The sequence below is a fragment of the Gekko japonicus genome, unplaced genomic scaffold, assembly GCF_001447785.1.
Source record: "Gekko japonicus isolate JY-2015 unplaced genomic scaffold, Gekko_japonicus_V1.1 scaffold129, whole genome shotgun sequence".
NCBI classification, from domain to species: domain Eukaryota; kingdom Metazoa; phylum Chordata; class Lepidosauria; order Squamata; family Gekkonidae; genus Gekko; species Gekko japonicus.
This window is the reverse complement of record NW_015168049.1, coordinates 98,645-113,529: the sequence shown is the minus strand read 5'-3', so window position 1 is coordinate 113,529 and position 14,885 is coordinate 98,645. Positions and strand designations below refer to the sequence as shown.

Below are 14,885 nucleotides of genomic sequence, written 5' to 3'. Positions count from 1 at the left end.
TGGTCCTGCCTACTCCTTTAATAGTTTTATTTCTGGCTGTTGTCAATGGCCTGCCTTGTCCAAATCAAAGTGGATGGTAACCCTGCCTCACTTTTAGCCTTTAGAACATTCTCCTGCCACCCCCAAGGTAAAAAACACAGACTGGGGGGGGGCATCTTCTGGGCATGGAACAAGAGTTAATGAGGGTGTGGGGGGGGAGGTATTTGTGAATTTCCTACATTGTGCAGGGGATTGGACTAGACATTGCTAGGGTGGTTCCCAGGCCTCCCTAAATTTCTGGGGAGCCCATCCCTAAATCCCACATGGGTCCACCTCCATAGATAGTGACCAATGTTCCCTCTAAGCTGAGTTAGTGTGAGCTAACTCACAGTTTTTTAACCTCCAGCTCACACGTTTTTTGTCTTAGCTCATGAAGGATGGCTCCAGAGCAGACTAACTTAGGCAGTAGCCAAATCGCTCGCTCACAACTTTAATGCCTGGAGCTCACGAAGTAGAATTTTTGTTCACAAGACTCTACAGCTTAGAGGGAACATTGATAGTGACCATGCCTGTGATGTCACTAGCTCCTCCCTATGATGTCATTGGGTCCCAGTTCTTTTAATGACTTAGCAATGCCTCTGGCCCAGCCCCAGCCCCCCCCGGGAAATTGGAAAGTCTACACCCTTGGTCTGCTTCCTCCATGTGATCAGTAACTCTGAAAAACCATGGCTTTCAACTGTGCAGAGGAAGCCCTATTATGGTGGTTCTACAGGTCCGTCAGCTGTGCAAAGTAAACATAGAGCTTTGGGTACTGAGGATCTATTTCAACCTTCAGATGTGCAGGGATCAGAAAGGAGAACATCATACGCAATGCCATTCCCCACCCTTTTCACATGTTAATTTGTACACACACTAGGGCAGTCTATACCCTTTCTCCACAATGGGAACCTGTTGTGGGAATGCAACTGAAATTGTTGTGGGAATGCAACTGTAGCACTTGTCAGTGTAAACTAACCCTGTATAAAGTGTTACCTGCACCTGTTCCCACCCCCTTTAGGTTCGTAATGGTCTGGTGAGTGCCCCTTACCAAGGCGGGGATAGAATGTTAACAGTTAGCTGGAAAGCAACACAAGGTTATTTAAACAATAAAATTGTTTATTAGACTTATCAAGGCTAAAAGACAAACAAGGAATACAAAACAGAGTACTTACTTCCTAAAAAAGGATAGTCAGTTAAATATACAGAACAAAGATTTCCCCATGCACAGAAGCTTCTGGACTGGCCCAGAGAGACCATGAAGGACAGAGCCTTCCCTGGATCTCTGAGAGTCAGTGGTGAAATGGAGCTTCGTGCCTTCTTTAATACCATATTGGTCACATACATTTCAATAGAACTATAGAAATTATAAACGGCATCAATTAATCTAACTGCTTTGGTAATGTGGGCCATTATGGCATAGGCAGTGTTCCCACATTCCAGAGGCAATGGGGTTACCCTGATGCTTTAGCAAAACAATGCAAGATAGCACCTAAATTTCTAAATGACAAACACAAGAATGTTACAGTTTCAGGATGTTCTTTGTTTTCTTGAAGCAAAGTAGCCAGCCAGGCACTGTCTCCTGGCTGGAGGTGTGATGTGAGTTTCGGCATGTAGGCAAACCTTTAGTATAGCAAATATTCTGGCTTCCTTGACTTAATGGCAGGTGCATACGAATCCTTTATTTCTAAATGTTTCCAAATTCTTTAGATTCATGGACAATGTAGGTGAATGCAAATGTTGGTTTCTGTGTACATGATGGAGGAAAGGTATCTCTTGAGACAAAGGACTAGCAAATCATGTTGGGAGTCATGTTCACTGTGCTACTTGCTGCTTGTAAAGTTACAGAAATAGAGAAGAGAGAAAAACACTATGATTTCTTTATAAAATTAACTGTATAAATGAGTTTTAAATTTTCTGAACCAACTATTTCGTTTTTCTCACAACAGAACCCAAAGCAATTTACGTAAGTTCCCTGTCCTCCATTTTGTCCTCACAACAACCCTGTAACATAAGTTAGGCTGAGAATGTGTAACTGGCCCAACGTTACTTCCACAGCATAATGGGGATTTGAACTTGGGTTTCACAGATCCTAGTAAAACTATGACCACTGCACCACACTGACTATCATGGGGTGGCTACTGTTATACAGTATCAAGCAGCCGGAGCTAGGTGAGTTATGCAGGTCAGGTGGTATCAAATTGCCCAGTGGTTGCTGATGGTCCTGGCCCTGAAGAGTCTTCCCTCAAAGGACAAATTAGCCATAAAGGGCCTTGCCTCCTCCCCCTGCCTTTTATTGACAGAAACCAAGGCTTGAAGGCCACCAATACTGTTGTGGTTGCCGAGCAACAGTCATTAAGAGAATTTGTTTCTTAAAGCTACAACGACTGCTTCTATTTTAGATGCTTTTAAACGCCCAATGTATTTTTTTTAAAATTTCATATTTTTCTGCAAACTTGGGACTTTTTCAAGTTTGTAGAAAGGTCTGTCGTGTCTGTTCATGACTTCAGCCTCTGGATTCAATTATCCACAGATTCGGATACATTGAGAATCGATTATTACTACATGGGAGCTTTGAACAACATAATTCCTCACCAACAAGCCGAAATGGTACATTCCATTCTGCCACCTAATTTTGTTGGATATGTGGGGTTGCCAACTTCCAGATAGTGCCTGGAGAACTCCTAGAATTACAAATGGACTTCAGACTATGGGGATAATTTCCCCTGGAGAGTGAACATCAGATCCTTGCTGAACTCCCTTCCGTCCGCAAGCTCCTCCCTCTGTCTCCAAACCTTAAGGAATTTCACATTCCAGAATTTACTCCCTATGGAAATGTAAACTAGGACTAAAGGCACTAAGGATCTCTAGTAAAGAAGTCTCCACACCCTCACAAAGCTTCAGTACCTAGGATTTTGTAAAAGACCATGGCTGTTGAACTGGAATGAAAACAAGTTGTTTGTTTTTAGTGTCAATATTCCCCGAGTGCATACTGAGATCAGGTCTCACCAGGTCTAATATAGTTCATGAACTTGCCACGCGGTATGACTGCCAACAGTGGAGCTAGCAGTGCCTGGAGGTTTATGTCTCTTTCTAGCTGGTAATGTATACATCTTAATATTTCATAATCAGCATGGCCAGCCCACAGCTCCCTTCCCAATTCATGAGATCAGGTTTTGAATGGCAGCATAATACGTCAGTGACAGCATGGTAACACAAAGGTGGGCCTAAATCTATTCAAAGGCCCTCGTAAAACAGGGCAATTAAATCTACATTATTGGTACTTAGGTTATGGGCAGGCTGACAGCTGGCTTTATGGACGAAGCCTCAATCAAAGCCACAGCACAAGTAGAGATTACTGACAGTGGCATGCCTTTCATTGGAAAGCGATTCAGTGTTATCCAGGTGTAGGCCAATTATTACATGATTAATAGTGTAGGAGAGCTGGTGTGAGGAGCTGGCGCTCATGTTGCATGCTGTCTTTCAAGACAGCCATTACGCCAGAGATTTGTGCTGAACACAATCCCCGCTGCATTTCCTGACAGAGATGAAGTCGTTGGGGGATATTGGTTCGCAAGGGCCACATTGCCTCTTGTGCAGTGGTTACCATTTCATATTCACTCAAGCATTGCTCTTGCTGTTTATTACATTTTTATCCCATTTTTTTCAGTTATGGAACTTAAGGCAGCATACCTGAAATTCCCAGTCATGTACTAACTGGGGAGGGGCTGTAGCTCAGTGGAAGCGCATCTGTTTTGCATACAGAAGATCCTGGTTCCAATCCCTGGTATCTCCAGCTAAAAGTATTAGGATGTAGGTAATGGGAAAGATAAGAATTCCAGCCTCCAGGTAGGACCTGGGGATTCCCTGGAATTACAGCTCATCTGCAGACTACAGAGATCAGTTCCCCAGGAAAGAATGGATGCTTTAGAGGGGGGACTCCATGGCATTGTACCCCTCTGAGGTCCCTGTCCTCCCCAGGCTCCATCCCCAAATCTCTAAGAACTTCCCAGCCTGGATCTGGCAGCCCGACACCACCATCCCCCACTGATGAGCAGGGGGGACCTGGCAACCCTAGAAAGACCTTTCTCCAGCTGGGAACCCTCTGCCATTCACAGTAGGCCAATGATCCCCGACTGACACTCAGGGGTTCTATGAAACATACCAAAGGGTTACCCACAGTGCCCACTTGATTCTCCCTCCCCCAAACAATCTCTTCTCCAAAGCAAGAACCAAACTAGGCTTTTCTCTAGAAGCTTATGGAGGAGGAAGTGCTTCAGAAGACCCCAGGAGGGTTTACAGGTTGTATCCAATCAGAAAGAGTTGCCCACGTCTGTGGAACACACAACACCATCACAGGAGGATGTTTGACTTGGAACCACCCAACATTTTGTAATCCTTCTTGAGTAGGCCTCACTTTGCTTAAGGCCTGTAGACTACAGCTCTTTGAGTCTTACCTGAACACAGCTTGAAAGTAGGGATGCCAAGAGGTAGGGACTAGGGTGCAGACAAAATTCCGGGTGCCCAAGTCACCTGGAGGGCCAGGGCCACTGAAGCCAGTGTCAAGCTGTATACATGGAATGCATTTTTTAAACATTCTAACGCAGTTGTGGCTGCAGGCACTAGGGCCTCAGGGAAGGCAGAGCAGTAAAGAGCAGTGTCTCTGACTCTAGTGACTCAGCCTTTCTGCAAAGTTTACTAGGAGGATGAGGGAAACCCTTGCTGGGCTTGCTTCGGTGGGGAGGACAGGGTATAAATCTGAAAAGTACTGAGACTGACGAGTGATTACAGCTCTCATACTTTTATTAGTGAGGAACAAGACAACTTTAACTGGCTCACAGGCCGGCTTATATTCCTAGTGAAACCACCACCCAAAACCCACACCCACACTGTAATAGGCTATTTACAGTGGCCGAGAGTTCCACAGGCTCTCGGCCGGGAGCCCAGCCCTCCGATTGGTGCGGGCTAGGATCCGTATAGTCCATTGTTCTCATGATCGAAGCTCGATGGTTTCGCCTGACCGCGTGGAGCCCTAGTCTGCCACGCGGTCTGGACTGGATACGTTACAAAATCAAATAAATAAATAATATAAATAAATTGCTTTTCAGATTCTGCTAAACCTATCAGCCAAGCCAGCACTGGGGCAAGACAAGACCAACCAAAACAATAGGGTTGCCAGGTCCTACCTGGCTGCCGGTGGGGGGCTCCAGGGTCCATCCTGGGCTCTTCTGGAGTGCATGCAAAGTGCACACACTGCAATGACATCACCTGGAAGTGACATCGTCACATTGTTGATGTTGGGGGGTGATGCTCTAGTTTTGCCCAAAAACTAGAGCATCACCCTTGATGTTGGCGATGTGATGATGTCACCTCCAGGTGATGTCCCTACATCACGTTTGGGGGCATTTGCGGGTGGCCAGCAGTGGAAAGAGGCCCATAAAAGTGGGGGGAGCCACACCCAGACCTGGCATCCCTACGAGAACAAGCTACAGTCATTACCAGGATGCAGTCTCCTAAGAAGGTCATTATATTTCGCAATCTACGGTATCCTTCTTCCTTTAGTTCCACCCAGCTCCTGAACACCCAGATCTTGCAAAGGGACAGCCCCATTACTGTGTGATAGCAAAATAAAAAAAACTTTCATGATCATCCTGAGGTTGGTGGCCCCTTTTGAGATTTCTAGGTTTATTTTCGTATGAGTTATGCCTGCCACAAATGGACAGACAGATGGACATGCTGATCCTTTTATTATTATGTGGTAACAGCCAGCCAAGTGATTTGTTAATGATATTCGGTTTGGATCAGGGTCATATGGGGGAAGGCAGATAGAACCTTTGTCCAGGAGCCCATGGTGGCTCTCAGCCAGTGTTCCCTCTAAGCTGAGTTAGTGTGAGCTAGCTCACAGGTTTTTAGCCTCTGGCTCACACATTTTTGTCTTAGCTCAGGAAGGATGGCTCCAGAGCAAACTAATTTATGCAGCAGCCAAATCTCCTGCTCACAATGTTAATGCCAGTAGCTCACAGAGTAGAATTTTTGCTCACAGAGCTCCATAGCTTAGAGGGAACATTGCTCTCAGCAACCCTGGCCTGCTCAACCCCGTATTGGTACTGGATTCAAAAGTCCAGGTCAGAGTGGATACGGGTGATTTCAAAAGAGGAAGTATTTAGGAAGGAAGTCGCAGGAAGCTACTGAACATTGATATGGTCTTGTAGTCACTTCACACTACACAGACAGCATTGCACAGAAGCAGCGGTACCAGAGAAGTGAACTTTCCTTACCGCCATCCTTATGTATTTATTTTTCTGCTGTCAAGTCACAGCTGACTTATGGTGACCCTTCTGGGTTTCCGAGGCAAGCGACGTTCAGAGGTGGTTTGCCGTTGCCTGCCCCTGTGTTGCAACCCCAGACTTCCTGGGTAGCTCCTTACAGACTGCTGAAATCCCTTCTCTCATACACGCACGAGCGATACAAGAGCCCAGCCATTTCATTCTGAGAACTTTGCATCTCATATCCCTGGTCAGGTACATCTTTCCAGCCTTAGGGTTATGTAGAACCAGTCAGCATGATTTCCCCTCCAGATACTTTCCCCTCCCCCTTTCTTCCACCCACTCTAGCCCCCGAATTCCTGCCTCCCTCCTGCTAGGGTAGCAGGCATTCCATATTGCAGACCATGGAATTATACATGTAGGTTGACAAAAATACATAACAGACTAATGGAAACAACTGAATACCATGTCTGAAGGTCATAAAATTCTCTAATAGTAAAAGTCCAGTATGCACATAGAAAATGGCTGATTGTATATAGAGCAGGGGTCCCCAACATGGTGCCCACCAACACTTTTTATGGTGCCTGCCTAGGCTTGCCAAGTTCCCCCGGGGGGTGGGGAAACCCCCGCCCCAGAGGCCCGTTCCCCGCCGTTCCCCGCCGGTGGCGGATTGAGGGAAAACTCTATGGTTTTCCCTCGGATGGTCGTGGCCCCGCCCCCAGCGTGCCCGGCGGCGTCACGTCACTTCCGGTTGACGTGCGTGCGGCGCGCACACTCTCCAGCCGCAGCGCGGGAGTCCCCTGGTAAGGAGATATTTTGACTTGGCAACCCTATGCCTGCCAAGTGTTTTTAAGAAGTGGGTAGGGCCAGGTAGGGATTTTGCCCAGTAAGGCTTCTGATTGACTATTAGAGATTCGATTGACTTTGCAGGTTTTTAAAAACGTTGCTTGGCAGCAGCTTCCACCACAGCACAGGGATCTACGCTGTGTGACTGAAGTTAGTCTGCGGCAATCATTTTGTGGCAGGCTCCACCTCCGGGGGAAGCCATTTTGTGGCAGTCATTTTGTTGCTGCACCCACCATGCCACGTCAGAATTCCAAATGTGCCCACAGGGTCAAAAGGGTTGGGTGCTCCTGATCTAGAGACCTTGCTCTCTGGAGAACTATTTTGGGCAAGACTGTGAGGACAGAGTGCAGGTGAAAGCTAGCACTGTCAAAATACTCACACACATACTTACCACTCCACTATCCATATACAGGACACATGCTCCTCCATTTCCCTGGCCTTCAAGCATGGATCTAGGGACTGGTTCCTGTCTTCCCTCGCAAAGCGAGCAAGGAACCCACACCACTGAAAATCTATTTCTAAAAGATTAGCCCTTAAATGAGATGCAATTCTGTAGACATGACTGAGAAGCAAATCCTGTTGACCTCAAAAGAGCTTGCTTTTAAGTAAATGAGTTTAGGCTCATGCTGTGAATTTGTAAAACTGAACATGCCTCCTATTCTGCCCTTCTCTCTTCAGTCACTGTCTATTGAAATCTTAATCATACATTCCTCTGGGAAACGGCCTGAACATGAATGGTACTATAAAACTTAAAACTACATAGACTCTTTTACTTGCACTCTGGATTTGTCTTCTGTGTGACAGAAAGGACATTTTTGGCACGTCTTTGCAAGCAATGCGTATTTACTTCCTCCTAGTATGTGGGCAGTGCAGCTGATAAAAGCTGGACACAGTATGTGCTCCTCCAGGGAAATTGCTGTTCTCGCTGTGCTGAGATATTTAATAAAGATATGGACAGGGTAGGAAACCTTAGACAAAGTGTCTTTCTGCAGACTTGTTTGCCAAGCCGAGGAAGATCTTACACTCTGTGGGCAGGCTGAAAGGACGTCCTTTCTCGGGCAGATGATTCAAAGAAAAATAACTCCCCAAATTCATGTTCTACATGAAACCCCTGGGCAAATCAGTCACTCTCCCAGGGAAGTATTGCCAACCTAGTAGTGAAACAAGAAGAAGAGAAGAAGAGATTGGATTTGTACCCCGCCCTTCACTACCCAAAGGTGTCTCAGAACGGTTTACAAACTCCTTTACTTTCCCCTCCCCACAACAGACACCCTGTGAGGTAGGTGGGGCTGAGAGAGCTCTGACAGAGACTGCTCTTTTTCAAGGACAGCTGTGACAGAACTATGGCTTGCCCAAGATCATCCAACAGGTGCAAGTGGAGGAGTGGGAAATCAAACCCGGTTCTCCCAGATTAGAGTCCATGCACTTAACCACTACACCAAAGATGGGTATGGAGGAAGTGGCAGATAAAAACAGGAGTGACCAACAAGGATGAGACTGAGGGTTATGGCCACCAGCCTTCACTGTTGCAAAGTGGCACTCCCCTCCCAAAAACATTGTTACAGACCAGGCTGTTCAATGGGAAGTTCAGAGGCAGAACCATTTTTTCCTCCCACTTCTCAGACCCCCCACTGGCAGGCCCCACGTCCCTGCCACCAATCAGCTGGCTAGCGGGGGGAGCTTACCCCCCAAAAGAGGGAGAACCATCCAACGTGCACTGATATGTCTGCATCACTGCCCACGTGACCTGGAAGTGATGACATCACATCCAGACCATTGGGGCGAAGTTCTGGTATTTGGGCAAAAACTCCATGGTAGAAGCCAAATTTACCATAGAGTTTTTGCCCAAATGCCAGAGAATGTGGTGACGTCACTTTTAGGTCAGTTGGGCAGCAACGTAGACATGTCGCTGTATGCTGGCTGGGCCCCCCGCTGCTCCTTTTAAGTCTTCCCTCTTATCTAGGATTGCCATTCACCAGGTGTGGGCTGGAGAACTCCTGGAATCACAACTGATCACCAGATGACAGAGATCAGTTCCCCAGGGAGGATATGAGAGTTTTAGTGGGTGGGCTCTATGGCACCACATCCTTACTGACCTTCCTCCCCTCCCCAAACTCTGCTCTCCCAAAGCTCTGCCCCCAAATCTCCAGGAATTTCCCATCCCAGAGTTGGCAACCCTGTTCTGACCACACCTTGGACCCCACTTACCCCCATTATTCATGGGCTGTTTCTGGTGTCCCAGTCCTGACTTTCGTTAGTCTGTTTTGATAATGTAATATAAGAAAACACAAATAGAACCAAGGCTCCAAGCCCCATGAGAGGCAACAAGCAAACAGAACAGCTGAAGGCCCTGGGTCAGGACTGGCGTTGACCCACCTCAAAATTAAACTCAGTGGCATGACCTTAGGAACAGGGGACACAACTAGGGTTACCAACTCCAGCTTGGGAAATTCCTGGAGATTAGGAAGTGGTACCTGGGAAGGGTGGAGTTCGGGGAAGGGAAGGATCTCAACCAAGATGTAATCCCATAGAGTCTACCCCAGTGTTCCCTCTAAACTGAGTTAGTGTGAGCTAGCTCACAGTTTTTTAGCCTCCGGCTCACACTTTTTTTGCCTTAGCTCAGGAAGGATGGCTCCAGAGCAAACTAATTTACGCCGTAGCTAAATCGCTCGCCCACAACTTTAATGCCAGTAGCTCACAAAGTAGGGTTTTTGCTCCCAAGACTCCACAACTTAGAGGGAGCATTGGTCTACCCTCTGGTTTTCTCCAGGAAAACTGATGTCTGTAGCCTGCAGATTCATAGTAATGCTGGGAGAATGCCGGGCCCCTCCTGGAGGCTGGCAAGCCTAAATTTTCTCTTGGCTTGGAGGTGAGAAAAACAAAACATCATGTTGCCTCATCAAAAATATCATTTTTAAAAACCTGTTACAGGCTAGGGGGCATGTTCTCTAGAAGTTTGGAAGGTGTTTGGGCTTAGCCAGGGCACAAACAAAACCTTTTACACATAAGAGCCAGTTTGGTGTAGTGGTTAAGTGTGCGGACTCCAATCTGGGAGAACTGGGTTTGATTCCCCACTCCTCCACTTGCACCTGCTGATGTGACCTTGGATCAGTCACAAGCTCTGGCACAGCTGTCCTTGAAAAAGAGCAGTTTGTGTCAGAGTTCTCTCGGCCCCACCTACCTCACAGGGTGTCTGTTGTGGGGAGGGGGAGGGAAAGGAGTTTGTAAACTGCTCTGAGACTCCAAGTGAAGGGCGGGGTATAAATCCAATCTCTTCTCTTCTCTCCTCCTCCTCCTCCTCCTCCTCCTCCTCCATAGGGTCTAGGTAGTACAATAAAGCAGAAAGGCAGGGGCCAAGGAAACGTGCATGGAATTCAGGGCAGTGCAAGGCAAGCAGGAGTCAAAACAGTGGTCTGCCAAGGTCAGCATTGTCTACTCTGACTGGCAGCAGCTCTCAGGCGCAGGTCTGCCGTATAATCTTATAAACGCAACCTTTTAACGGGAGATGCCAGGGATTGAACCTGGAACCTTGCTGCAGGTGCTCCAGCACGGAGCCACTACACTTGCCAAAGCAGAGAAGAAAAAGCCAGGGCCGCTTCAGCCAGTTGCAAAGCCTACATAGGCCAGAGCTGCTGACCCACTCAACCAATCTCCTCTTCCCTTCTGCTTCCTTTCACAGACATGTCTGGAAGGCTTTAACTAATGAGAAGGGTTGCCAGCTCTGGATTGGGAGATACCTAGAGATTTGGGGGGGGGGAGCCTGGGGAGGGCGGGGTTCAGGGAGGAGAGAGACTTCAGAAAGCCATAGAATTCACCCTCCAAAGCAGCTGTTTTCGTCAAGGGAACTGATCTGGGTTGTCTGGAGATCAACTGTAATGGTGGGAGGTCTCCAGGTGCCACCTGGAGGTTGGCAGCACTAGGGCCAAGGCAGTCGAATTACTTCCGGCGGTGTTTAATCCAGTCTCCACTGTGCAGGACTAAAAGCCTGGTTCTTGTTAGCCACCCATCCAGAAGCAGCAACAGGAGAATAAGGGAGAGGCAGAGGGGAGGAGGCATCAGGCCACACGGGCGGGGAAGGGAGACGGGATCTGCTGTTTGGGAGGCAAGCTGGGTCCAGTCCAGGATGCCCCAACTATCTTTGCCCAGGCCCGCTTGTGAGTTCCCATCCAATTACGAGATAAGAGGGACACACAATGCCTTTGACGTCGGCGCACAGAATTCCTCTGATTTGAAATGAAACTTTCTGCAGAACATGCCGTGCCCGGCAAGTCTCCAAGGAGACAAAAAGTATGCCAAGACTGCCACTGCCCTCTTGGGGCTGGGCTGCCTTGATATGGTCTCAGGGTACCAAGCGCAATAATTTCAGCTTCATAGAGTCCTATCGCGGGAGAAGGCTCTCTAACCACGGGAAGCATTGTCCGGAGGAATAACTCCCCGATAAACATCACCTAGCAACCAGCCCTGCTGACAGGCAGTAACCTTCAGGGAGCCGTGGAGAAACACAAAAGGCTTTTTGTTCAGAAGCCTTTAAGAGCACAGCTTGGAAGGAGTTCCTAATTCAGATGCCAAATTGGGGTCTTAGCTCAAGTGGCTTCAGGAAGAACCGGTTTGGTGTGGAAACCCACCCCTCCGGCGCCTACTCTGGTGACCTACCTCACATTCCTCACCCCTGTTACCCAGGAGCGGCTCTCCTGTGTAAATGCATGGACTAATCTGGTGTAAAAAGGATATTAAGACCCATTTCACTGCCCATGAGGTTTACAGCAGCCTTGAGACCTTGTAAATCTAATGGGGCACAGAGATTGCCCAAAAAGATCTACCTACCATTGCTCACATTTACCCTTGATAAAGAGCAAACGTTCCATTTGATTGAGGAGGGTGCAAACCAAATGAACACACTTCCTTAGGGTTTGGCACCACAGTGGAGAAAGATGAGCTCTTATATCAGGCTCTTGAGCCAAATGCAGCGTTGTGTTTTTTTAAAAAAGAAAATCAAATATTTATCTACTTACTTTATTTATAACCCACCTTTCTCCCCAACGGTGACCCAAAGCAGCTTACATAATTTTCCTCCCCTCTGTTTTATCCTCATCACAACAACCCTGTGAGGTAGGTCAGGCCGAAAGGGTGTGACTGTCCCAAGGTTTCATGGCATGAGTGGGGATTCAAACCTGGATTCCCCAGATCCTGTTCCGATACTTTAACCACTGAACCACAACGGCTCTCAGTTAAGGTATATTAGAGGGGCATGTGAGATGCTGGAATAACCAGTATGTGAAGGAAATGGGGCTGAAGTGCTTCTTAGAGATGCTGCACCAAAAAGGAAATGATTGAGGCGAACAGTTAACAGTAATCCAAGTGTGTGACTGGCCCATGCAGAGATTTATGCCAGTGCACTGAAACACCCACTCACGGTTCTTACTGTAGGCAGAGTGTAGTTATGCAGTAAAGTGGAGCACAAGCTGTTTGACTTTAAAGAATAAAGTTGATTTATTAAGAAGAAAACAAACTTTGTAAGAAAGATGAAAGAGAGAAAGAAGTCTGTGTAACAGCAAGGTGGAAGTCAGTAAGGAACTGTTCTCAGCAGGAGCAGGAAGGATGGGAAAGAGCCCTGAGTCAATCAGGAGACAAGAAGGAGAGTATTTGAAAATAGTAGGAAGTCCCTAATCTCACTAACTAGTTGTCCTCTCTGCTGCCCCCTGCAGGATGTTCTTGTCGCCTTCTTTATCAATGCACAATAGACCCTTGCACATGCCCACGCTTATTTCTTCTTTTGAGAACTCCTGTGTGACGTTTCCTCACAAAGGATTCACAACAACAAGTGCTTGGGCTGCAGAAACTTTATAGATTATTAATCAACATGTCAATTATCAGTCATGTTAAGCTGTGCATTTTCAATTATGCAAACTAGCTTTCTTATACTGGCTTTTTGTTGATCTCTTGCTCTGATTTTTGATATAGTTTGGCTCTTTAATGGTATCCGGCTGCACATCCTGTCTTAATTATCATATAGGTAAAGGTAAAGGTTTCCCTTGCTTGAAAGCCAGTCTAATCTGACTCTAGGGATGCGGTGCTCATCTCCATTTCCAAGCGAAGAGCCAGAGCTGTCCAAAGACGTTTCCATGGTCATGTGGCCGGCATGACTAGACACTGAGGTGCACAGAATGCTATTACCTTCCCACCGAAACGGTGTCTATTTATCTACTTGCAATTTCTTGCTTTTGAACTGCCAGGTTGGCAGGAGCTGGGACCAGAGACAGGAGCTCACTCCGTCATGTGGCACTCGGGTCTTGAACTGATGAACTACTTCCGGTCTGCAGTTCAGCATCTTAACCACTTGAGCCACTGCAGCCCTAATTATCATATACACATGCTTATTATGGATATAAATATATTTAACATACTAAGGATAGGCATTCATTTTCAAATAAATTTTAAATAATTTTTACTCTCAGACATTTGAGTAATTAAAACAAATGGGGGGCAGCAGTCAATTGGGGAATTCTTAGCGTGTCACATGACATGGTGATGCCATTCACAGGTCTTCACCCAGAAGGGCTGTCACTGTGTCATGTGACACCCCTCTTCCCCTTGTCCCACCCCTAAAGCTCACAGGATGGCCAAGTGTAGGTATGATTGCCAACCTCCGAGTGGGGCCTGGAGAGCTCCCAGAATTACAATTGATCTCACAGATCAGTTCCCCTGGAGAAAACCGATGTTTTGGGCTGGGGCAGATCTACTATGAAACTAATGAAGCTTGCCCCTAATCCTGGAAGGGCCCTGAAGTAACTTTTTTTTAATGAGTAAATTTTTCAACAAAATTGATGGGAGTTTTTTAAAGTGTTATTAAAATACGGCTATTTTAGTGACAGAATCATAAGCCAATGGGTTGAAGTCCTTATACCCATTTCACATGGCCTCAAAAGGTCCCAGTAATTGGTCAAATTTCAGAATTTTCTTGGGGGCTTGCGGCACCCAAACTCCCAGCTATATGGGCTTGCTGAGCTCGCCAGAATCTATTCATAGCCTACATTTTGGCAGCTGGATCCTGGAATCCTTCGTTGGTGCACGGCTTAAAAGTTCTACAGCTCAGCCCTTAGGCAATCAGAACCATAAAAAGACATCTGAATTCTCAATTCAGGCTGCACTAGTCTCGCTTGTGCATTTCAACGGCAAAAATCAGGTTTTCACCTCTTTATCCTAATGAGCCCCACCCCCTCTGATGACCTTCTACGTCTCTAGACCATTTTCAAGGGCTTCACCCCACCACCCCGTTTTCTGCCATTTGGACCCTGAGGTCCTTGCAAGGTAGGGATTGCAAGGCGGATTGGGCCCCGGGGGGAACTCCTCCCCGACGTGCGCGTCACCAGGAAGTGACACGGGCACGCCGGGCATGCTGGGGGCGGGGCCACGGCCATACAAGGGGAAACTCTATGGTTTTCCCTTGTATGGTCATGGCCTCGCCCCCAGTGTGCCCGGCGTCATAACGTCACTTCCTGGTGACGTGTGTGCGGGGTGCATGCTCTTTGCGTGCGCGCACGCGTGCCAGGATCAACCCGGGAGTCCCCCGCCGGCAAGGTAAGTTCCACTTGGCAACCCTATTGCAAGGGCAGCAAGGCCCTTTGGACTTTTTTAGATGTTGCCCTATTGTTGCTGGTTGAGAAGGGGCCCCCATAACAGTTCAAGCTTCAGGGCCCCAAAAATGTAGGTCCACCATTGGTTTTGGGGAGTGGACTCCATGGCACTGTGCTGAGGTCC

The 14,885-nt window shown here is 47.4% G+C and overlaps 1 protein-coding gene across 1 annotated transcript in view; it reads left to right on the top strand.

The window, feature by feature from the left end:
* The window catches only part of FAM107A (family with sequence similarity 107 member A), a 123,988-nt gene that overhangs the window by 25,130 nt on the left and 83,973 nt on the right, over positions 1–14,885 (top strand). The window lies entirely within an intron of this gene.